This window comes from Eumetopias jubatus, unplaced genomic scaffold (genome assembly GCF_037043125.1).
Source record: "Eumetopias jubatus isolate StellerSeaLion01/CBP00866 unplaced genomic scaffold, mEumJub1_p1.0 scaffold_10, whole genome shotgun sequence".
Lineage (NCBI taxonomy): Eukaryota > Metazoa > Chordata > Mammalia > Carnivora > Otariidae > Eumetopias > Eumetopias jubatus.
In genome coordinates this window covers 112,285,414-112,311,201 of record NW_028274816.1, presented here as the reverse complement: position 1 = coordinate 112,311,201, position 25,788 = coordinate 112,285,414, and positions in this window count along the sequence as shown.

Below are 25,788 nucleotides of genomic sequence, written 5' to 3'. Positions count from 1 at the left end.
GATCATATGATTCTCGTTCTTTCTTTTGTTAATATTTGTATCACATTGATTCATTTGCAGATGTTGAACCAACCTTGGAGCCCAGGGATAAATCCCACTTGGTCATGGTGAATAATCCATGTAATGTACTGCTGGATCTTACTGGCTAGTATTTTGGAGAGAATTTTTGCATCCATGTTCATCAAGGATATTGGTCTGTAATTCTCCTTTTGGATGGGGTCTTTGTCTGGTTTTGGGATCAAGGAGATGGTGGCCTCATAAAATGAGTGTGGAAGTTTTCCTTCCATTTCTATTTTTTGGAACAGTTTCAGGAATAGGTATTAATTCTTCTTTAAATGTCTGATAGAATTCCCCTGGGAAGCCATCTGGCCCTGGGCTTTTGTTTGTTGGGAGATTTTTGATGACTGCTTCAATTTCCTTAGGGGTTATAGGTCTGTTCAGGTTTTCTATTTCTTCCCTGTTCACTTTCAGTAGTTGATACATCTCTAGGAATGCATCCATTTCTCCCAGGTTATCTAATTTGCTGGAATAAAGTTGCTTATAAAATGTTCTTATAATTGTTTGTAATTCTTTGGTGTTGGTGGTGATCTCTCTTCTTTCATTCATGATTTTGTGGATTTGGGTCATTTCTCTTTTCTTTTTGATAAGTCTGGTCAGGGGTTTATCAATCTTGTTAATTCTTTCAAAGAACAAGCTCCTAGTTTCATTGATTTGTTCTACTATTCTCTTGGTTTTATTTCATTGGTTTCTGCTCTGATCTTTATTATTTCTCTTCTCCTGCTGGGTTTAGGCTTATTTGCTGTTTTGTCCCCAGCTCCTTTAGGTGTAGGGTTAGGTTGTGTATTTGAGACCTTTCTTGTTCCTTGAGAAAGGCTTGTATTGCTATATCCTTTCCTTTCAGGACTGCCTTTGCTGTAGCCCAAAGATTTTGAACAGTTGTGTTTTCATTTTCATTGGTTTCCTTGAATTTTTTTAATTCTTCCTTAATTTCCTGGTTGACCCATTCATTCTTTAGTAGGATGCTCTTAAGCCTCCATGTATTTGAGTTCTTTCCGACTTTCCTCTTGTGATTGAGGTCTAGTTTCAAGGCATTGTGGTCTGAAAATATGCAGGGAATAATCCCCATCTTTTGGTACCAGTTGAGACCTGATTTGTGACCAAGGATGTGATCCTCATTAATAGCCTTTTTGATTTCGACTTGGTTAGATTTTAGTTCTTTTATTTCTCCAGGAAGGGTGTCTCTAATTACTTCCATGCTTTTTTCAAGCCCAGCTAATATCTTTAAAATTATGATTCTAAACTCTAGGTCCGACATCGTACTAATGTCTGTATTGAGTAAGTCTCTGGCAGACGGTACTACCTCTTGTTCTTTTTGGTGAGGTGATTTTTTTTCGTCTTGTCATTTTGTCCAGAGGAGAATAGATGAATGAGAGAACAAAATGCTAACAGGTTAACAACGTCCCCAGGAAATATACTCTAAACATATCAGAAAAGCCTTTAAACCAGTGGAAAAGAAAGGGAAAGAAAGAAAAAAGAAAAAGAAAAAGATAAAAACAAAGCAAAACAGAACAAAACAAAAAAACAGAATATGATCAAATATGATCAGGCTAGTGCATAGATCAGTGACACACACTAGATTTTGGGTGTATTTTGGTCTGTTAGAAGAAAGTGCCTCCTAAAACTTTAAAGAAAGGAAGACTTATATATGTACAAAATAAGGGTTCATACAATGAAGGGATGGAAGATGACTATAAAGATGAAAGTTATAAAAGATTTTATTTTTTTGAATTTTTTATTGTTATGTTAATCACCATACATTACATCATTAGGTTCTTGATATAGTGTTCCATGATTCATTGTTTGTGCATAACACCCAGTGCTCCATGCAGAACGTGCCCTCCTTAATACCCATCACCAGGCTAACCCATCCCCCCACCCCCTTCCCCTCTAGACCCCTCAGTTTCTTTTTCAGAGTCCATTGTCTCTCATGGTTCCTCTGCCCCTCCGACTTACTCCCCTTCATTCCTCCCCTCCTGCTATCTTCTTCTTTTTCTTTTTTCTTAACATATCTTGCATTATTTGTTTCAGAAGTACAGATCTGTGATTCAACAGTCTTGCACAATTCACAGTGCTCACTATAGCACATACCCTACCCAATGTCTATCACTCAGCCACCCCATCCCTCCCACCCCCCACCACTCAGCAACACTCAGTTTGTTTCCTGAGATTAAGAATTCCTCATATCAGTGAGGTCATATGATACATGTCTTTCTCTGATTGACTTATTTCACTCAGCATAACACCTTCCAGTTCCATCCACGTCGTTGCAAATGGCAAGATCTCATTTCTTTTGATGGCTGCATAATATTCCATTGTGTATATATACCACTTCTTCTTTATCCATTCATCTGTCGATGGACATCTTGGCTCTTTCCACAGTTTGGCTATTGTGGACATTGCTGCTATAAACATTGGGGGGCACGTACCCCTTCGGATCCCTACACATGTATCTTTGGGGTAAATACCCAGTAGTGCAATTGCTGGATCGTATGGTAGCTCTATTTTCAACTGTTTGAGGAACCTCCATACTGTTTTCCAGAGTATTTGCACCAGCTTACATTCCCACCAACAGTGTAGGAGGGTTCCCCTTTCTCCACATCCCCGCCAACATCTGTCGTTTCCTAACTTGTTAATTGTAGCCATTCTGACGGGTGTGAGGTGGTATCTCATTGAGGTGTTGATTTGGATTTCCCTGATGCCGAGCGATGTTGAGCACTTTTTCATGTGTCTGTTGGCCATTTGGATGTCTTCTTTGGAAAAATGTCTATTCATATCGTCTGCCCATTTCTTGATTGGATTATTTGTTCTTTGGGTGTTGAGTTTGATAAGTTCTTTATCGATTTTGGATACTAGTCCTTTATCTGATGTGTCATTTTTAAATATTTTCTCCCATTCTGTCAGTTCTCTTTTCGTTTTGTGGACTGTTTCTTTTGCTGTGCAAAAGCTTTTTATCTTGATGAAATCCCAACATTTCATTTTTGCCCTTGCTTCCCTTGCCTTTGGTGATGTTTCTAGGAAGAAGTTGCTGCGGCTGAGGTCGAAGAGGTTGCTACCTGTGTTCTGCTTTAGGATTTGGATGGACTCCTGTCTCACATTTAGGTCTTTCAACCATTTGGAGTCTATTTTTGTGTGTGGTATAAGGAAGGGGTCCAGTTTCATTCTTCTGCATATGGCTGTCCAATTTTCCCAACACCATTTGTGGAAGGGACTGTCTTTTTTCCATTGGACATTCTTTCCTGTTTTGCCAAAGATGAGTTGACCATAGAGTTGAGGGTCCATTTCTGGGCTCTCTATTCTGTTCCATTGATCTATGTGTCTGTTTTTGTGCCAGTACCATACTGTCTTGAGGATGACAGCTTTGTAATAGAGCTGGAAGTCTGGAATTGTGATGCCTCCAGCTTTGCTTTTCTTTTTCAAGATTCCTCTGGCTATTCGGGGTCTCTTCTGGTTCCATATAAATTTTAGGATTATTTTTTCCATTTCTTTGAAAAAAGTGGATGGTATTTTGATGGGGATTGCATTGAATATGTAGATTGCTCTAAGTAGCATTGACATCTTCACAACGTTTATTCTTCCAATCCATGAGCATGGAACGTTTTTCCATTTCTTTGTGTCTTCTTCAATTTCTTTCATGAGTATTTTATAGTTTTCTGAGTACAGATCCTTTGCCTCTGGTTAAATTTATTCCTAGGTAGCTTATGGTTTTGGGTGCCATTGTAAATGGGATCAACTCCTTGATTTCTCTCTCTTCTGTCTTGTTGTTAGTGTATAGGAATGCCACTGATTTCTGTGCATTGATTTTATGTCCTGCTACTTTACTGAATTCCTGTATGAGTTCTAGCAGTTTTGGGGTGGAGTCTTTTGGGTTTTCCACATACAGTATCATATCATCTGCAAAGAGTGGGCGTTTGACTTCCTCTTTGTCGATTTGGATGCCTTTGATTTCTTTTTGTTGTGTGATTGCTGTGGCTAGGACTTCTAATACTATGTTGAATAGCAGTGGTGAGAGTGGACATCCCTGCCGTGTTCCTGACCTTAGGGGAAAAGCTCTCAGCTTTTCCACATTGAGAATGATATTGGGTGTAAGTTTTTCATAGATGGCTTTTATGGTATTGAGGTATATACCCTATACTCTGAACTGTTTTGGTCAAGAAAGGATGCTGTATTTTGTCAAATGCTTTTTCTGCATCTATTGAGAGGATCATATGATTCTTGTTGTTTCTTTATAAAAGATTTTATAAAAGGAATTGATAAGAAGTTGTTTGAAAAAAGAAAGAAGAAGATTAAGAAAAAAAAAGGGAGAGAATGTGATCAGGCAGGAGACTAGAACAAAGCCATACACTAGTGATTTAGGGTATATTTTGATCTGTTAGAAGAAACTGTATCTCAAAATTTTAAAGAGACACAACTTATATGTATATTATCGTGCTGATCTTCCGGGGGAGAGGCCTGTTGCCGTGATTCCCAAATGTCTTTGTCAGAGGCAGAATTGCCCCACTCTTGCCGGTCTGGCTAAGCAATCTGCTCGGATTTGCTCTCACGAGTTTTTGTTCCCTGCAAGCTCTCGGTACAGCTTTGGAGGATGAGAGTGAAAATGGTGCCTCCCAATCTCTACCCGGAGGAGCCAAGGACTCGGGGCCTCACTCCTCAGTGCGCCCCCAGAGAAAAGCATTCAGTCACTCCCATGTCCCTGGTCTCCGGCCACACTCCGTGCTCACCGGCCTGTGACCGAGCATTTCTATCTCTGGCACCCGACCCCGTGTGGAGTCTCCAAACCCAGGAGATCCCTGCAGTGTGCTCCCACGCTGTTCCTCCGGGGGAGGAAGGGGAGTCTCCCCGGCTCTGCTGCTTGTTGGGTCCCTTCTGGAAGAGCAGTGTCCCGACTGCATCCCAGATCACAGTTTATGGCAACCCCAAGCTGAGAGCCCGCGCCTCAACTCTGTCTCTGCAGCCAGCTTCCCCGCTTCAATACCTGGGAGCTCTACCATACTCAGGCACCCCTGGTCTTTCTGTGACCCCGAGGGTCTTGAGACCACACTGTCCCGCAAAGTTTCCACCCCCTGCTTAGCCACTGGAGTGACATCCCTCAGCGGAGCCGACTTCTAAAAGTTCCGATTTTGTGCTCCGCAGCTCTAGCACTTGCCAGAAGCGGCCAACGGAAGCCCCCTCCCCCGCCGTCTATCCTCCCGAATATCGCCTCGGATTCACTTCTCCACACGTCCTACCTTCCAGAAAGTGGTCGCTTTTCTGTTCAGAGAGTTGTTGCTATTCTCTTCTTCGATCTCCTGTTGAATTCGTAGGTGTTCAGAATGGTTTGATCCCTATTCAGCTGAATTCCTGAGACCAGACGAAATCCAGGTCTCCTACTCCTCTGCCATCTTGCTCCGCCCCCCTCCCATTTTATCCATTTTAAGTGTACAATTCAGTAGCATTAATTACACTCACAAGGTTGTGCAACCATCACCACTATGTATTTCCAAAACTTCCATCACCCTAAACAAAAATTCTGTAACCATTAAGCAATAACCTCCCATTTCCCCCTGCTCCCCACCCCTGATAATCTCTAACCGACTGTCTCTATGAATTTGCCTAGAATAGTGTCTTACTGATCTTTTTCCTCATTACTTTGAACAGTTCCTGAACATATAGTAAGCGGGCAATAAATATTTGTTGAACAAATCAATTAACAGAATGAAGACAGGTTATCCTGGTGTCTCTGCCTAAATAACTATAATTTCTCTAAAAGGCCTTCTCCTTCTTCTCCAGCATGCCTCCTCAATACCATCTTCATTTAAAACCCAGTTTATACACCCATCTTCTCTAGGCAACTATTCCCTTTCCATGCCCTTTATGCCATATCACCCAGAACGATATGACATAATGCTTCAGTTGCACAGAGGTCACTGAACTGGTAAACAGCCAAGGATATTGAGATGAATGCAAAAGGCTTCCACACCATCAAAAGAATGAGTATGTCCAAGGGCATCTCATACAGATTAAGCAGCAAGTCCCTGGACCGTTTATCACCTGCAGAAATGCTTAATGTGTCTGCAGTAAGTCTCTACACCATGAGAGAAATATTTTCAAGACAGACCCATCCTGAATGTCACTGTCTCTCAACAAATGCCATGGAGGTACCAACAACCCCTACTTTCTAAAGCACAGAATAGAGAATAGCAAGATAGGGAGGGAGCATGTTCAACAGAAAGGAAACACAAGAAGAGAGACATTGTTTCTGAAGTAATTTGTGGGTGACAAGTAGAGGCAGATGAACATAAAAAGAAGACAGGAGCTGACGTTTTTAAACTGTAAAAAAAAAAAAAGTGGCTGCAGCTGGCATTTTGCTGACTATTTTGAAGGTGAGCTCTTCCTCTAGAATTCCAGATTTTAGCATCTGAGTAGTAGCTAAAACTACAGAAATACTGTTGACACACAAAATCTGTACTTTAAGCAACTGTACACAGATAGAGAATCTTCTGCATTTTATATAAGTATAAAGTCACTGAAAGGATGAAATAGTAACATACAGATCAAAAAATTAAGACGAAGAATAAGATCAGTGGGCTTTTCAAAACTTGAACAAGACCAGAGAGAGAAAGAATCTGGAGTAGACCAAGTCAGAAGCATTTTCCTGACCTACAACTGAGTTAAGAGTTTCACCAATTTCTTAATGAGGAAGTACAAATTAATACTGAAACAACACTATATACTCCTTTTATATGTATACTACACATATCTATTTATGGTTAGGTTAACAACTTAGTAAAGTGTAGTGTTTATTCCATATCATGGGTTAAATAGAGAAAAATCAACAAAACCGTAAGTTGGTTCTTTGAAAAGATCAATAAAATTGACAAACCTTTAGCTGGATGGACTAAGAAAAAAGAAGATTCAAATTACTAAAGTCAGAAATAAAAGTGGGGACATTACCCCTGATTCCATAGTAATAAAAAGGATTAAAAGAGTACCATGAACAGTTATACACCAGCAAATGGGATAACCTAAATAAAAGGGACAAATTCCTAGAAATATAAAACCTACCAAAACTAAATCATGAAGAAATAGAAAATATGAATAGCTCCTATAATTAGTAAGATTGAATCAGTAATCAAAAATCTCCCAACAAAGAAAAGCCCAGGACTGATAACTAGTAAATTCTGCCAAACATTTAAAGAACTAATACCAGCCTTTCTCAAACTTTTCCAAAGAACTGAAGAGGAGAGAACATTTTCTAACTCATTCTCTGATTCCAGAATTACGCAGATACCTAAAGACACTACAGGAGGTGTGCGTGGGTGGCTCAGTTGGTTAAGCATCTGACTCTTGGTTTCAGCTCAGGTCATGATCTCAAGGTCCTGGGATTGAGCCCCACATCAGGCTCCTTGCTCAGTGGGGAGTCTGCTTTCCTCATCTCTCTCCCTCTGCCCCTCCCCCTGCTCATGCAAGCACTCTCTCTCTCTAAAATTAAATAAATAAATAAATACTTAAAAAAAGACACTAAAGGAAAATGACAGACCAATAACACTTATGAACATTGATACAAAAATCCTCAACAAAATACTAACAAACCTACTCAGCAGTATAATGAAAGGATGATACATCATGACCAAGTGGAATTTATTCCTGGAAAGTAAGAATGGTTCAACATTCAAAAATCAATCAATATAAAATACATTAACTAAATGAAGGAAGAAAAACCACATGATCATTTCATTGATGCAGAAAAAACATTTGCCACAATTCAACGCTCTCATCATAAAAACACTGAAAAGAAGTAGTAATAGAAGAAAACCACCTTAACATAATAAAAGCTATATATGAAAAACACACTGCAAACATCACGTTAAGTAGTGAAAGCCTGAAAGTTTTTCCTCTAAGTTCAAGAACAAGGCAAGGATGCCCATTCTCACTACTTTTATTTGACAAACAAAACAAATGCTACTAGCCGGAGCAATTAGGCAAGAAAAAGAAATAAAACACATCCAGACTGGAAAGGAAAAAATAAGATGATCTGTTTCCAGATAATATGATCTTATGTGTAAAAAGCCCTGTAGATTCTACACACACACAAAAAAAGCTATTAGAACTGATAAATGAGGGATCCCTGGATGGCTCAGTTGGTTAAGCCTCTGCCTTCAGCTCAGGTCACGATCTCAGGATCCTGGGATCGAGCCCCACGTTGGGTTCTCTGCTCAGCAGGGAGTCTGCTTCTCCCTGTCCCTCTGTGCATGTGCGCTCTCTCTCTCTCACTCTTGCTCTCTCTCTCTCAAATAAATAAATAAAATCTTAAAAAAAAAAAGAACTGATAAATGAGCTCAGCAAAGTAGCGGGATACAAAGTCAACAAACAAAAATCAGTTGCATTTCCACACACTAACAAACTACCTGAAATTCCATTTATGATAGCATCAAAAAGAATAAAATACTTAGGAATTAACTTAGCCAAGGTGGTGAAAGACTTGTACAATGAAAACTACAAAACACTGCTGAAAGAATTTAAAGAAATGTGTATCTATCTGTTTATATCTATATTCCAATAATTCCACTTCTGGTTATATAACCAAAAGACTTGAAAGCAGTCTGGAAGAGATATTTGTATACCAGTGCTCATAGCATTATCATTTACAATAGCTAAGACACGGAAGCAACCCAGTGTCTATCAAGAGATGAAAGTATAAGCTAAATGTAGTATACACATGCAATGGAATATTATTCAGCCTTAAAAAGAAAGAAATCTGACATGTGCTACAACACAGATGAACCTTGAGGATATTATGCTAAGTAAAACAAATCCAGTCACAAAAAGGACAAATATTGCATGATTCCACTTATATGAGGTACCTAGAGTAATCGAATTCTTAGAGACAGAAAATAAGATGGTGTTTTGAAAGGGGGTGGGGAAGGGGAAATGGGGAGTTATTGTTTAATGGGTACAGAATTTCAGTTTTATAAGAAATGTTCTCAAGATGGATGGTGGTAATGACTGCGCTTCATTATGAATGTATTTAATACCACTGAACTGTACACTTAAAGATGGTAAATTTTATGTTATGCATATTTTACCACAATAAAAAACAGGAAAAAATGCTGAAGACTGCTAAATTGCATATAAAACCAGTTAATTGCTATGGTATAATAAAGCCATAACCTCTGTAGTCCTCTCTATTGGACAAAACCATTTATGTAATTATCAGTTTTCTCCAAGTTTAGTCCTAACTTTACAAAGTCTGGACCCTAATTAATGGTAAATAGTAATTCAAATGATAAGCAGGGTCCCGTGGACAGGCTTACTACACAATTCTCTATGTGTACTTGAAAGTATGTGGCCATCCTTTATGCCTTATTTCTAAGGTTTGGGTTATCTTTCTTAATGTGATCAACAAAAGCAGGCACAGTCTCTACCCTCAGGGGGCTATAGCTGGGTGACACAATCATCACATTATCACCCACCTAGATGTCAACTGTTTGAGTGCTATTAAGGAGAAGTATGTGATGGCTGTGAGTAGTTACAATAGGGACTCACCTAATCCAGAGACTGGGAAGGCATCCATGAGGAAGGAAACACTGAAGAAAAATATGAATGAAGATCACAAGTTACCCAGTCAGACCCCCTTTTCTTCCCTATCCACACATCTCCCCATAGCTGTGAACATCATATATATGCCTGTTTCTCCCAAATGTACATATCCAGCCCTCCTTCTCCTCAAAAATCCAGACCTGCGAATCCACTTGGACGGCACAGAGGCTTTTCGCATCTACATGTCTAGAGCAGAGCTCTCAGTGCCTGCCCCCTACCACCACATCAGCTCTTCCTCCAGCATTTCCCACTTTTGTAAATGGCACCACCATGCTTCCAACTAATCAAATGAAAAATTTAGGATTATCCCTGATACTCCTTCTTCCCTCACTTCTCCCTTCCCAGAGTATTTACCAGTTAACAGTGCCAGTTCTGCTCTCCTGCTACACCAAATCCACCACTTTTCACCGTTTCCCACCACTACCCAGAGCCACTCTTGCCCCCTATAGTCCGTTCTCCACACAGCAGCCATAGTGATCCATCCAAAAAGTAAATCATGGCATGTTAATCTTCTTCTAAAATCCCTCCAACAGCAATTAGAATAAAATCCAAACTTCTCCCACTGGCTTGCACAGCCCTGTAAGACCTGACATTGGTATCTTCTGACTTTATCTGTAACTATTTCCACCGCAAACCCAGCCCCCTCCTCAACTCGACTCTAGGCACACAGACCTTCCACCATTCCATGCTTATTCCCAACTTAGGCCTTTGAGCTGTCTGGCTCCTCTCATCATTCAGGTTTCCCCTTAAATATCATGCCCTTTAGAAAGATATTCCCTAACCACCGATCTAAAGTACATGCAGTTTCTTCCATGAGATCTCTTGACTTTAATTCTCTACATGGCTGTTATCATAAGCTGGTATTTCTTCTTGTTTACTTCTCTTTTTGTCTGTCTCCCCAACCCCGACCCCAAGCCTTACACACATATCTCACCTCCACCAGAATGAAGCCTCTATTACGGAAAGAACAATGAAGTTTGATACGCCAGCACTCTCCCAGCAGAGTAGAGTTCCTGGCTCATAGTAAGAGCTCAATAAGTATTAGCTGAATGGATGGATTTCACATAATCTCTTCTTGAACGCAAGATCAATTGCTCAGTTGGTCGAGCACCCAACTCTTGGTTTCTGCTCAGGTCATGATCTCAGGGTTGTGGGATCCAGCCCCCCGTCAGGCTCCATGCTCAGCAGGGAGTCTGTTCAGGATTCTCTCTCTCTCCCTCTGCCCCTCTCCTGCTCATGCACATGCGCACCCTCTCTTTCTCAAATTAATAAATAAGTAAAATATTAAAAAACAAAAACAGAAAGAATGGGGCACCTGGGTAGCTCAGTCGGTTAAGCAGCTGCCTTCGGCTCGGGTCATGATTCCAGGGTCCTGGGATCGAGCCCCACAATGGGCTCCCTGCCCAGCGAGGAGCCAGCTTCTCCCTCTTCCTCTGCCTGCCGCTCTGTCTACTTGAGCACTCTCACTCTCTCTCTCTCTCTGTCAAATAAATAAATAAATAAAAATCTTTAAAAAAAAAAAAACAACAGAAAGAATGATACCTATTCCCACACAGCCCCACTGGCTGGGAGTACATGGCCAGTGTTAGGGGGATAAAGGCCAGAAACCGATAGAGCTGTTCTTCTATGACACACAGCAGGCCTTTAGGCAAGCAGGGATGCACAGAAGCTCTCTGAGTCCTTCAGGGAGACCTTTGTGAGACTCTGAACACAGGTAGGGCTGCTCTGCACCCCAGGTCTGCCCAGCTGGGGAGAAGGCCTTCCTTCTTCCTTTCACATAGAACCAAGCAGTGCTCCAGCCACTGGTATGCAGTATCATCTGGAAACAGCTCCCTTGTGTACATGCTGGAGCTCACCTAAATGGCTACAGCAGTGTTGAGGTACCATTTTGAGAGCAGCACACATGGCAAGCAAGGTAGGAGCAGAAGAAAAGCCTTTGAGAGCTCAAACACAGCAGGTGATTGGTTAAGAGATGCTGAATACTAGGTGGGACATGGAGAAATATTTATATAAAATCATTATATTTTGTTTTCATAGCTTGTCAGTTCCTTGGCATCTGGCTTAAACATGAGTTATTTTTTTAAGTTCTCACAATAACTAGCAAAGTATTTTTATTCCTAGTTTCAAGATTAGGATGCTGAGCCCCACAGCGATTAATCAGCTTGTCCAGTGACTCATATAGAGTGTTAGGAGGAAAAACCAAACCCAGATTCGCAAGGCCTGTACTCTTGTTCCACTAAATAGGCTGTTTCAGGTCACAGATTCAAAGCAGCAAATCAGAACTCAAGAGTTTATAGGTAGATGCTCGAAGAATTAAAACAAAAACAAAAACAAAAAAAACCTTGAAACCACAATTTACCCTTAAAAGAGGATACAGGAAAACAACACAAATACAACAGAAGAATCACTCAGCAAAATTTAAATTAAGTTTAGTCTCTTATCTTTAGGGTACCAGTTAAACTTATAAAAAAAATTTAGTTAAGATTTCTAACAGGTCCTTAATATAAAAGATTTGGTGCTGGAATAGATGTATTCATTGAACATATTGAGCATCTAATATGTTTAGTATCCTTAGAGAGTATTCTTGGCATTAGGGATACGATAGGAAATAACACAGATCAAAATCCCTGACCTAATAGAGCTTAAATTTTAATGGATAAGAATCTTTCATAAAATTTTTCTAAGTGTAAGATTGACTACTTTGTACCATGCTTTCACTATTAATTGGCAGTCCCCCATACACTGTGTAAGTTTAAGCTAAACTATTTGTAAATCACAAAATGTGTCCTTCCTCTCCTGTTAGACCACAAATCATGTCTTCAATTCTCATGAACAGCCACCCCAGGACTCAGCTCATCGTAGGGCCCCTGGACACAATCTGAACTCGATGTTGTTGTGCTGGGCTCCACAACAATTAAAAGTAAAGGAGAGATCATGTTCCACTAAGTTGCTTCCAAGACCAGGAAACCCAGAGCCCATTTGGATCAAGAGAGGGAAGCCCCTGGAGGGACCAGTGCCCAGATTCAGTCTCCGGCTAACATGCTGGACAGTTGCATAACTGACTTATTTTCTTCATTTCCCCAACTAGGCTTTAGTTGAAGTGTCAGATGATCATCGTTGCCTTTGCACAGCTATCTGCACTCTGGGGTTGCCCCTGCTGCTGCTCACAGGCATAAAGGAAAACTCTGGGTTAACTCCTCCAGGTCCATTGATCTCAAAGCTTGGAATCAAGGTCCCACTTTCTTCTTAGAGATCTGCTCCTTCCCTTTTCCAGCTGCCAAAAAAACAGAGTGCTCCTGCCAGGTTTCAGAAACTGCAGTCTTTTGATGATGCAAGAAGTCAGACTGTGTTTTGGTACAAGCTTTGGAAAGCTCTGGGGATCCTGCTTAGAAGGAGATCAGCCAAAACAAAGGGTGAGGAGGGAGTGGGAGGAATAAACTTTTTGAGCCAACGTCAAATCCCACCACTGACTCCTTTGAACAAGGCTATCAGATGAAGCCCTCTCACAGTGAGCTGTGTGAAATCGGAGATTCCACTTACCTTCTGCCTCTCAGAATCAGACAAGCCATCCACACAGCAAGAGGATGAATGGCAAGCATGTGGACAGTTCTCTCTGAGCTGGGTGATTTAGGGAAGTAGCCATGGGAAGCATAGCGGAGTGGTGAGGGAGGTTTGGAAGGCAGGGTGGGCCAAGCAAGGAGACTTTCCACTCCTGAACTGTAGTGCTAATAGGAGCAACATTTGGGGGAGGTGGAGGAAGAAGGGCTCACTGTTAAAGGCTTTGCACTCTTTGCCATAGGGTCAGTGGGGAGCCTTTGAAGAAGGCTGGGGAAGGACTTGGACATATGCAATGATCTGGAAACAGTCAAAATCCAGTTGCTGTTTGACTCTCTACTTCCAAGGAACTGTGAGCTGTCTGTTTTTGATTACTTCCCACTCTTATCACATCAGGCTGTTCTTTATTGGAAGCAGTTTCATTTCCAAGAAACCTGTTTTGCTTCTCTTCCTTTGCACTCTTCTGGGCCCTTGTCTCCCCCTTCCCCTGTCCCTGCCTCAGCCCTAACCCCATCTCCTCCACATCAACTCCTTCCTGTCTAGGAAAAAAATTGCTACATGATCCTACCTCATACAAGACCTAGAAAATAAATGGATTAAAGTTTGGTTGGTGACTGCAGCAGATGGCAAAACAGGACTCCCCAACCTTTGCCTTTTCTACGTTACTACCTTCCTGCCTGTGTGGTTAAAAGGACTATGGGGCGGCGGAGGAAGATGGTGGAGTAGGAGACCTGGATTTCGTCTGGTCTCAGGAATTCAGCTGAATAGGGATCAAACCATTCTGAACACCTACAACTCAACAGAAGATCGAAGAAGAGAGTAGCAACAACTCTCTGAACAGAGAAGCAACCACTTACTGGAAGGAAGGACGTGCGGAGAAGTGAATCCAAGGCGATATTCGGGGGATAGACGGCGGGGGAGGGGGCCTCCGTTGGCCGCTTCTGGCAAGTGATAGAGCCGCGGAGCACAAAATCGGAGCTTTCAGAAGTCGGCTCCGCTGAGGGATGTCGCTCCAGTGGCTAAGCGGGGGGTGGAACCCTCGCGGGACAGTGTGGACTCAGGACCCTCGGGGTCACAGAAAGACCGGGGGTGCCTGAGTGCAGCAGAGCTCCCAGGTATCAGAGCGGGGAAGCCGGCTGCCGAGACGGAGCCAAGGAGCAGGCTCTCAGCTCGGGGTTGCCATAAACAGTGATCTGCGGCCCAGTTGGGCCACTGCGCCTCCAGCAGGGACCCAACAAGCAGCAGAGGCAGGGAACCTCCCCTCCCTCCACTGGGAGTTGCAGCGTGGGAGCACACCGCAGGGATCTGCTGGGTTTGGAGACTCCACGTGGGGTTGGGTGCCAGAGATAGAAACGCTCGGTCACAGGCCGGGTGAGCACGGAGTGCGGCCGGAGACCGGGGAGACGGGAGTGACTGCTTTTCTCTGGGGGCACACTGAGGAGTGGGGCCCCAAGTTCTCAGCTCCTCCGGGCAGAGACTGGGAGGCCACCATTTCACCCTGGTCCTCCAAAGCTGTACCGAGAGCTTGCAGGGAACAAAAGCTCCTGAGAGCAAACCCGAGCAGCTTGCTTAGCCAGGACCGACAAGTGCGGGGCAATTCTGCCTCTGGCAAATACATTTGGGAACCACGGCAAAAGGCCCCTCCCCCAGAAGATCAGCACCAACAGCCCGCAAGCCAAGACCAAGTTTACTGATCAAGGAGAACGGGAGAACTCCAGCGCTAGGGGAATACTGCACATAGAATTCATGGCTCTTTTACCATGATTCATTAGTTTTTCAAAGTTAATTTTTTTTAATTTTTTTAATTTTTCTTTTTCCCTTTTTCAACCAACATATTATCAATCCCTTTTTTAAAAAAAAATTTTTTTTTTCATTTTTAGAGTCATATTTTATCCCTTCATAGTAGTTACCCTTATTTTTGGCATATATATATAAGTTCTTCTCTCTTTAAAATTTTGATATACAGTTTCTTCTAACAGATCAAAATATACCCTAAATCATTAGTGTATGTCTTTGTTCTAGTCTCCTGCCTGATCACAGTCTCTCCCATTTTTTTTCTTTTTTTTTTTAAACCTTCTTTCTTCTTTCAAACAACTTCTTATCTTGTCAATTCCGTTTATAAAACCTTTTATAATTTTCATCTTTACAGTCATCTTCCATCAGTTCATTGTATCAACCCTTATTTTGTATATATATGTTTTTCTTCCTTTAAAATTTTAGGAGGCACTTTCTTCTAACAGACTAAAATACACCCAAAATCTAGTGTGTGTCACTGATCTATGCACTAGCCTGATCATATTTGATCATATTCTGTTTTTTTTGTTTTCTTCTGTTTTTGTTTGTTTTTATCTTTTTCTTTTTTTCTTTCTTTTTTCTTTCTTTCCCTTTCTTTTCCCCTGGTTTCAGGTCTTTTCTGATTTGTATAGAGTACATTTACTGCGGACGTTGTTAACCTGTTAGCATTTTGTTCTCTCATTCATCTATTCTCCTCTGGTCAAAATGACAAGACAAAAAAATCACCTCAGCAAAAACAACAAGAGGTAGTATCGTCTGCCAGGGACCTCCTCAATACAGACATTAGTATGATGTCGGACCTAGAGTTCAGAATCATGACTTTAAAGATACTAGCTGGGCTTGAAAAAAGCGTGGAAGTTATTAGAGAAAGCCTTTCTGGAGAAATAAAAGAACTAAAATCTAACCAAGTCGAAATCAAAAAGGCTATTCATGAGGTGCAATCAAAAATGGGGGCACTAACTGCTAGGATAAACGAGGCAGAAGAGAGAATCAGCAATATAGAAGACCAAATGATGGAAAATAAAGAGGCTGAGAAAAAGAGAGAGAAACAACTACAGGATCAAGAGGGCAGAATTCGAGAGAAAAGCGATACAATAAGACGAAACAACATTAGAATAATTGGGATCCCAGAAGAAGAAGAAAGAGAGAGAGGGGCAGAAGGTATATTGGAGCAAATTATAGCAGAGAACTTCCCTAATGTGGGGAAGAAAACAGGCATTAAAATCCAGGAGGCACAGAGAACACCTCTCAAAATCAATAAAAATAGGTCAACACCCCGACATCTAATACTAAAACTTACGAATCTCAGAGACAAAGAGAAAATCCTGAAAGCAGCTCGAGAGAAGAGATATGTAACCTACAATGGTAGAAACATTAGATTGGCAACAGACCTATCCACAGAGACCTGGCAGGCCAGAAAGGACTGGCAGGATATCTTCAGAGCACTAAACGAGAAAAATATGCAGCCGAGAATACTATATCCAGCTAGGCTGTCAGTGAAAATAGAAGGAGAGATAAAAAGCTTCCAGGACAAACAAAAACTAAAGGAATTTGCAAACACGAAACCAGCCCTCCAAGAAATATTGAAAGGGGTCCTCTAAGCAAAGACAAAGCCTAAAAGCAACATAGATCAGAAAGGAACACAGACAATATACAGTAAGTCACCTTACAGGCAATACAATGGCACTAAATTCCTATCTTTGAATAGTTACCCTGAATGTAAATGGGCTCAATGCCCCAATCAAAAGACACAGGCTATCAGATTGGATTAAAAAACAAGACCCATCCATATGCTGTCTGCAAGAGACTCATTTTAGACCCAAAGACACCCCCAGATTGAAAGTGAGGGGGTGGAAAACCATTTACCATGCTAATGGACACCAAAAGAAAGCTGGGGTGGCAATCCTTATATCAGATAAATTAGATTTTAAAACAAAGACTGTAATAAGAGATGAGGAAGGACACCATATCCTGCTTAAAGGGTCTATCCAAAAAGAAGATCTAACAATTGTAAATGTCTATGCCCCTAACGTGGGAGCAGCCAATTATATAAGGCAATTAATAACAAAAGCAAAGAAACACATTGACAACAATACTATAATAGTGGGGGATTTTAACACCCCCCTGACTGAAATGGACAGATCACCTAAGCAAAAGATCAACAAGGAACTAAAGACTTTAAATGAAACACTGGATCAAATGGACTTCACAGACATATTCAGAACATTCCATCCCAAAGCAACGGAATACACATTCTTCTCTAGTGCCTATGGAACATTCTCCAGAATGGATCACAGCCTAGGTCACAAATCGGGTCTCAACCGGTACCAAGAGATTGGGATTATTTCCTGCATATTTTCAGACCACAATGCTTTGAAACTAGAACTCAATCACAAGAGGAAAGTCGGAAAGAACTCAAATACATGGAGGCTAAAGAGCGTCCTACTAAAGAATGAATGGGTCAACCAGGAAATTAAAGAAGAATTAAAAAAATTCATGGAAACCAATGAAAATGAAAACACAACTGTTCAAAATCTCTGGGATACAGCAAAGGCAGTCCTGAGAGGAAAGGATATAGCAATACAAGCCTTTCTCAAGGAACAAGAAAGGTCTCAAATACACAACTTAACCCTACACCTAGAGGAGCTGGAGAAAGAACAGCAAATAAAGCCTAAACCCAGCAGGAGAAGAGAAATAATCAAGATCAGAGCAGAAATCAATGAACTAGAAACCAAAAGAACAGTAGAACAGATCAACGAAACTAGGAGCTGGTTCTTTGAAAGAATTAACAAGATTGATAAACCCCTGGCCAGATTTATCAAAAAGAGAAGAGAAATGACCCAAATCAACAAAATCATGAATGAAAGAGGAGAGATCACAACCAACACCAAAGAAATACAAACAATTATAAGAACATATTATGAGCAACTCTATGCCAGCAAATTAGATAACCTGGAAGAAATGGGTGCATTCCTAGAGATGTATCAACTACCAAAACTGAACCAGGAAGAAAGAGAAAACCTGAACAGACCTATAACCACTAAGGAAATTGAAGCAGTCATCAAAAATCTCCCAACAAACAAAAGCCCAGGGCCAGATGGCTTCCCAGGGGAATTCTATCAGACATTTAAAGAAGAATTAATACCTATTCTCCTGAAACTGTTCCAAAAAATAGAAATGGAAGGAAAACTTCCACACTCATTTTACGAGGCCACCATTACCTTGATCCCAAAACCAGACAAAGACCCCATCCAAAAGGAGAATTACAGACTAATATCCTTGATGAACATGGATGCAAAAATTCTCACCAAAATACTAGCCAATAGGATCCAACAGTACATTAAAAGGATTATTCACAATGACCAAGTGGGATTTATCCCTGGGCTGCAAGGCTGGTTCAACATCCGCAAATCAATCAACGTGATACAATACATTAACAAAAGAAAGAACAAGAATCATATGATCCTCTCAATAGATGCAGAAAAAGCATTTGACAAAGTACAGCATCCTTTCTTGATCAAAACTCTTCAGAGTAGAGGGATAGAGGGTACATACCTCAATATCATAAAAGCCATCTATGAAAAACCTAGAGCCAATATCATTCTCAATGGGGAAAAGCTGAGAGCTTTTCCCCTAAGGTCAGGAACGCGGCAGGGATGTCCACTCTCACCACTGCTATTCAACGTAGTATTAGAAGTCCTAGCCACAGCAATCAGACAACAAAAAAAAAATGAAGGGGCGTAAGTCGGAGGGGGAGACGAACCATGAGAAATGATGGACTCTGAAAAACAAACAGGGTTCTAGAGGGGAGGGGGGTGGGGGAATGGGTTAGCCTGGTGATGGGTATTAAACGGGCACATTCTGCGTGGAGAACTGGGTGTTATGCACAAACAATGAATCATGGAACACTACATCAAGAACTAATGATGTAATGTATGGTGATTAACATAACAATAAAATTTTTTTTAAAAAAAGATCTGCTTAAGTGGCACATTGGATTGGATGATGAGAATGAGTTTTATGAGCAGGAATAACATTATCTTACACCAGTTTCTATTTTTCACAATCTCAGCCCCGAGCCCAGTGGTCCAGCCTCTTGTAGGTACTCAACAAATATCTTCTGAATAAATTGTACAAGAAAATAATATCCTCCAAATCATCAATAATCAAAGCATATCATGTTAAGAGGTTACCCAAGATAAGTCGTATTTTATATAATTTTTAATTTTTAGTAAGGAAACTTCAATGACTATAAATAACTCTTCCAGTATAGGTACATTCTTTCCTAGACAAAGGGGGCTTCATAAATGACTCATGAAGGAGCCTTCCAACACCAGGGCTCAATATGTGTTGAGCCTGACTGACTTTCACATGACTCATCCATGATTGATTTCAATGGGATCCCCTGGGACTGAAGTTCTTAGACCATATCCTCCCATTCCCAAAACTTCTGACTTCATGGATGAGTACAGACTCTCCTCTTCTATCACCCTGAGTTCATCCCCTCAAATGCCAAGAAGAACACCTGACATCATTGTCTCTGGAGCAGCCAAGAACACCAGCAGTCATTTGCTTTAATGGATAGAGTCCACATCCCTAAGACATTATTTAGTGTGCCAGGTTATGAAGGAATAGAACTGGAGAAGCCTAGTGGTCTGGACTCTTAGCTGCAACTCCTTATAAGGCAGAAATCTCACCCAAAGTGATGGTACTGGGAACTGTTCCAACTTCCTTGGCTAGCTTGACCTTCAGTAGAGTGGCCACGTAGTTTATCATCCAAACTCTTACAACCTGAGAGTGAAAGATGGAACTATTAATAATTATACCAGGTAAATAGGCACAAACAAAGACCACTCTTGGCAAACCAGGTTGTAGGTTACCCTAAATCAGTAACACTACGTAAAAGCCAACACTGTATGCCCTTTTGTAAGGTGCTTCAAATGACATATTATCCAGAGGCTCAGGGAATGATCCCCTTGATCCTTCTCCCAGGGTAGGTCTAAGGTTGAATGAGTCCATTCTCTTACAGCAGAATGTGACCTAACTTTCATATAATTAAGTTAGGGGAAAAGAATTTTTTAGCAGAGAATAATTTGATTCAACTTCTATTTCTTCTTTCTCCACTGGGATAAAATGAGGGCTAACTCTTCCCCCACCATCTTTTGAAAGTTTGCAGGGAAATGACAATATACATCACACCAGTATAAATCAGAGGAAAAGAAAATGTCACCCGTTGTTCAAAACTGTGGCTCTGTGGGGCGCCTGGGTGGCTCAATCATTAAGCGTCTGCCTTCGGCTCAGGTCGTGATCCCAGGACGAGCCCTGCATCAGGCTTCTGGCTCCCTGCTCGGCGGGAAGCCTGCTTCTCCCTCTCACACTCCTCCTGCTTGTGTTCCCTCTCTGGCTGTCTCTCTCTCTGTCAAATAAATAAATAAAATCTTTAATTAAAAAAAAAAACTGTGGCTCTGAAGCAGAGTCCATTTGGCATCAGTAGTGGTGTTTGCTAGGTGACCATAAAGTTCCATGAATAAAAACATGGTTTTAATATTAGACAACCTTGGGTTTGAGTCTCAACTTTATCACTACTCTCCATGTGACCTTAGACAAATTGCTTCCCTAGTCTTCAATCTATCCATCTATAAAATGGGGACTTGGGGTGGTAAGGATAATATGAATCTCACAGGTTAATTGGGAGTTTTCAGTGAGGTAATGAATTTAAAGCTTGGCACATAGTAAGTACCTAGGAAACATTAGCTATGATTATTACTCATACTATTCAAATCTTTGCTCTATTTTTTCAGCATCACCTCTCTCTCTACTTTCACATGTATCCTCTCTGCCCAAACTAATTGGCTGTTTAACTTTTCCAAAAAATGCCTTGTCTCTCTCTGTCACCTCTATGTTTTTGCTACTATTCTGCCTGCCACCTGGAATGCTTGCCTCTTTCCTTTCTGTTCTTATCCTCTTGGCTCAGCATGGACATATCTTTCCCCTTTTCCAAGGTCCACTTCACCTGCTACATCCTTCAGGGAGTCTTCTTAAAGGTAAATTCTCCAACCCTGAGTCAACTGTCTACCATGTATTTTAGGGGATTAGTATTTTCCTAGTAAACTATGACATCTTCAACCATGAATCAGTAATATGTCTGATTAAGATTTCTCTCCCCCACAGTGTTTAGCATATAACCTTGCAAATTGTGCTGAGGAAATATTTCTTGGCTATCATTAAGTTTAGAACACAGTGGTTCACAGCTAGAGTCAGGTGCCTGGGGCTCAGTCATAACTTATTAACTGTGGGCTCCAAAGCAAAATTTTTAACCTCTTCAAATCGTGTTCTCCTCTGCACAATGGGCATAATGCAGCACAGGCAGGTTTAAGAATCCCTGCTGCAGACTTAAGCCACTGGTGAACATTCCGGAGATGATAACCTTCTGCTGGAGTTATTAGTTTAGTCACAAATGCAATCAAATTTAGTTATCTTCAGTAATACACTTAAAAGGATGCATAACTCTCCCCACTTATGTGAAAAGTCTACCTGTGAAAGGTCTATCCTACATCCTCCACTCAAGGTTAATTCTAACTTTCCACATGCTCTCCTTTGCAATGGCTCCAATAGTCTTGTGTTTCCGTGTGTTTCTCATGATGGGCAGTATGGACCATTAATCTCACCCATTGGGCAGTTCTTACAGTCAAGAACCCTTAGAGATGTTCTTTTATCTGTCACAGCACATATAAAAACTGAAGGCTGATCTTGGCCATTCATAATATCTTCCTTCTAGGTCCTTACTATGAGTCACCATTTTTTAGTCTACCACTTGGTTTATTTTTCCTCCCCTGATTGCTAGCTCCTATGCAAAACTTGCTCATTTCCACCTCTAAGTCTTGGCATGGGCCATTTATCCACCTCTCCCACCCAAATGTGTGTGTAGTGAAGAGGATGGGCTCTGGAGTCTAAGAGAAGCAGATTCTATTTCTGGCAGTATCAGTAACTGACTGGAAATGTTGGATAATATGATTATCCTTCATGAGCTTTAATTTCCTCATCTGTAAAATGCAAATGACTAGATAAGAGTGACTTCTAGTAATATGATCAACTGAACTAATGTGGAAAGGCTGCCCTCCCACATCAAACACATGGAAACACTTGAGAAAAATATAACAACAAGAAAAAAATTTAACTATATGACCAAACATATACATAATAAGAGAAAAATTCCTAGGTCCCAGAAACAGAGTAGTAACTCAAAGCCAGAGTAGAGAGGATGGTAGACAAAGCCAAGGAACTCCCAGAAGAATCAGAAATGGACAAATGCCTTGAGGAAAGGAGGCAACACCTCAAATCCCTGCAAGACAAGGTGAAGAGCTCAAATTCCCTACTTAAACCTGGTGCAATGTATATGACAGATAATTGATTAGCATACAACATGTATAAGTAACCAGGATGCTTGTCTAAGTGGGGCATCTCAAGTCACAAGGTAGAAATATGAAACTGTTTTATTGTTCTAGTAATTATAGACTGTGCTCTCACTGAGTACTGGGCTTCCCTTACAAGTTCTCAGTGTGACTGGGAGGGATTGGTGATCAGGCCATTATTCAGTGTGGGGGCTTGGGCAGACTCCAGATGATATATCCCCATGGACTCCTCACCCTGAGCTATTGGATGAAGCAGTGAGGAGCCTTCTAAAGCACAGGATCTCTGAGCCCTGAATGTCCAGATGAAAGGGTGATAGTGCTACAAGCCTTGAGCAAATACTCTTTCCTTTCTTTTTTCATTTCTTCAGAAGCAACAATATTTATGCAGTGGAAATATATATATAAAATGCTGTCTCTCAAGAAAGTAGAGTGGTGGTTGCCAGGGGCTAGAGAGAGAGAAGAAAGAGAGGTATTATTTAATGGATATGGAGTTTCAGTTGGGGAAGATGAAAAAGTTCTGGAGATGGTTGATGGTGACGATTGCACAGTATTGTGAATGTACTTAATGTCACTGAACTGTACACTTAAAAATGGTTAAAATGGTAACTTTTATGTTATGTATATTTGACTGCAATAAAGAGAAAAAGAAAAAGAAAATTATCTTTCTGAAATTCACACCAAAAGAGCATTTGAATGTAGAAGACTTAATCAACAGAGATTTTCCTCAAAGCAGAATCATCTTTATATTATAAATAATATAATAAAATATATATTTAAATTTTGATTTTTTTTAAATGCTGTCTCCTGATCGAATTATACAGGGAAAGATCTGGTAAAAGAAGCAGAAAAAAATAGTTCTATGTAGCATTATTACTCTACTGCATTTGTTATCTCATGTAAGTACCTGTGAGTAGGCAATGCACCTCGTAGAGATGCAGAAGGAGACTGAGATCCAGAGGGACTCAGTGCCACAGGTCTGATGTTCGCTATGGTGGACATGGAGTTATACCACCCAGATCTCCTTTCAAGCAAGCACTTGCTGCCCAGCTGTGGGGAGTGAGGGCAGCAGACCACTTCCAGTGGTCAGCACTACAGGGTCTGCCTCAGCAGCAGAGAGCCCTCTGACTTAGCCCTCCCCTAAGGTCAGGCTCTCCCCAGGGCAGCTCACATCCAGTGGTAAGATCGATACCTTCATAAATGCCCAGCCATTTTGACTCAATGCAGGACAACTCAGTTGGGCGGTACTTGCTCTAGTTCCCAGTGAGATAGCCAAAATTCTATCAATCCTGCTTCTTGCTTCTGCTCCTTCCTCTGACCAATCTTGTTCACTTTCCCTCTTCCTTTCACAAGTATTGATTCCCTATATTAGTCAGTGTTCTTCAGAGAAACTAAAACCAATAGGATTTATTTAGAAAGACATTTATTATGAGGGATAGGCTCATGTGGTTATGGAGGCTGAGAAATCCCACAATCTGTCATCTGCAAGTTAGAGGCCCAGGAAAGCTGGTGGTATAGTTCTTGGTATAGCCCAAGACCCAGGAGTGCCAATATTCAAGGAGAGGAGAAAATGGATGTCCAGCTCAAGCAGAGAGCAAATTCACCCTTCCTCCACCTTTTTGTTCTATTCAGGCCCTCAGTGTATTGGATGATGTCTACCCACATCAGTGGGGCAATCTTCCTTACTCAGTCTTCCAATTCAAATGTTAATCTCTTCTGGAAACACCTTCATACACACATCCACAAATACTATTTTAAGTTATGGGCAACAATTAACCCGGTCAAGTTGACACATAAAATTAACTATTGCAATCTCTAGTGAGCATCTTACAGCCCAAATTCCATCTCAGCCTTTCATTCTAGAGAAGCCAACCTGTCTTGGCTTCTATTCACAAAGTCTCACCTTGGTTCACCATGACCGTATGAGACTTCAGCCCTTCTTCCTCTTGCCAGGCCCCTTTCCAGTAATGGGAGCAAAGAGAAGAGTTGCTTTCATTCAGACTAGGAGAGAAGCTTTCGGGTACATTCTCTGTATGCACTGTTGGCTACTTCACTTTGGAATACTAAACAACTCCATCCATTGCTATTGTGTTTCTATAACCAGAAAGGCTGATTCACTCAAGACACATGACCTCAGATCTCAGATGCAACACTATCCAATATCCCTACTATTTTTATGCCTGCCTCAAAGCTTATCTCTGTGCTATCCCCTGCACACCCATGTGATGCCACAGCAGCTCTGTGACCCTACCGCTCTCAGCCCAGGAGCCCATCTCCAACTTCACACAAAGTTCCTGACCTATGGGTCATATTCACATCAGCAAAGGGGCAAATCTAACTGTATCCTTCATCTTCTGCCAGTTACCACCCAGTATCCCTTCTCATCTCAAAAGCCAATTTCTCAATAAGTGCACCGGGTCTCATCCCCTCAAAGACTTTCATCATTTGGTCTTTTTCTCCCTCTTCTGGATCATAAGTCTCTCCCTTTTATTGAAGGGAGTGACTTCAAGGATTGTTTCATTCAATTCATACAAACAAACTCTAGTGTCTCCATTTTTCTGTACTTTTTCTTTTGTTTAAGGGTTGCCTACAAATACCTTGTCCACTTATTCATTTTCACTTACTCTTTATTCACTGCAATCTGGGTTTCGTCTCCAGCACTACACAGAAATTGTCTGGTCTTGTCTAAGCCAACAGTAATTTCCTTCTTGCCAGATCCACATTTCTTCCTCATCTCAGTTGATTTCACAGTAGCATTTAACACAGTCAACTGTTCCTACCTTTTATATCAGCTTTTATGACACTCTGAAGTGCTGGTTTTCATTATATCCCATTGACTCCTCCTTGCCTGTCTCCTCTGCTCACTTTGCTCCTCTCCTTTGCTTTTTTCTACCAAGTCTTTAAACGTTGGCACTCCTCAAACCCCAGCTGCTACATTCTTACCTTCTTTCTCTGTCCTCTCTCCCTATTTAACTTAGTGGCTCTTGACAAGCAATGATTTTTCTCCTAGGGGATATTAATCAATTACTAAGGACACTTTTGATTTTCATGAGTGGGAGGATATTACTGGCCTCTGGAAGGTAGAGGATGGAGATGCTGCTAAACACTGGTGGGGAATGCATAATCCTACAATGCACAGCTTCCCACAACCAAGAATTATCTGGTCCAAAATTATCTGGTCCAAAATTAGTACCCACATTGAGAAGCCCTGCACATCCAGTCCCTTGGCTTTATATACTGTGTCTATGGCAGAAAATACATATTATCTTCGGTATCCATTCTCCTTTCTAGTTAGTAGTGGAATTGACACCTCACCGGGTGGCACATGGTCAGTTTCTAAACTGTATGTTATAGCCTCTCTTGCAATTAAGTAATATGTGAATGTTTTGGGTCA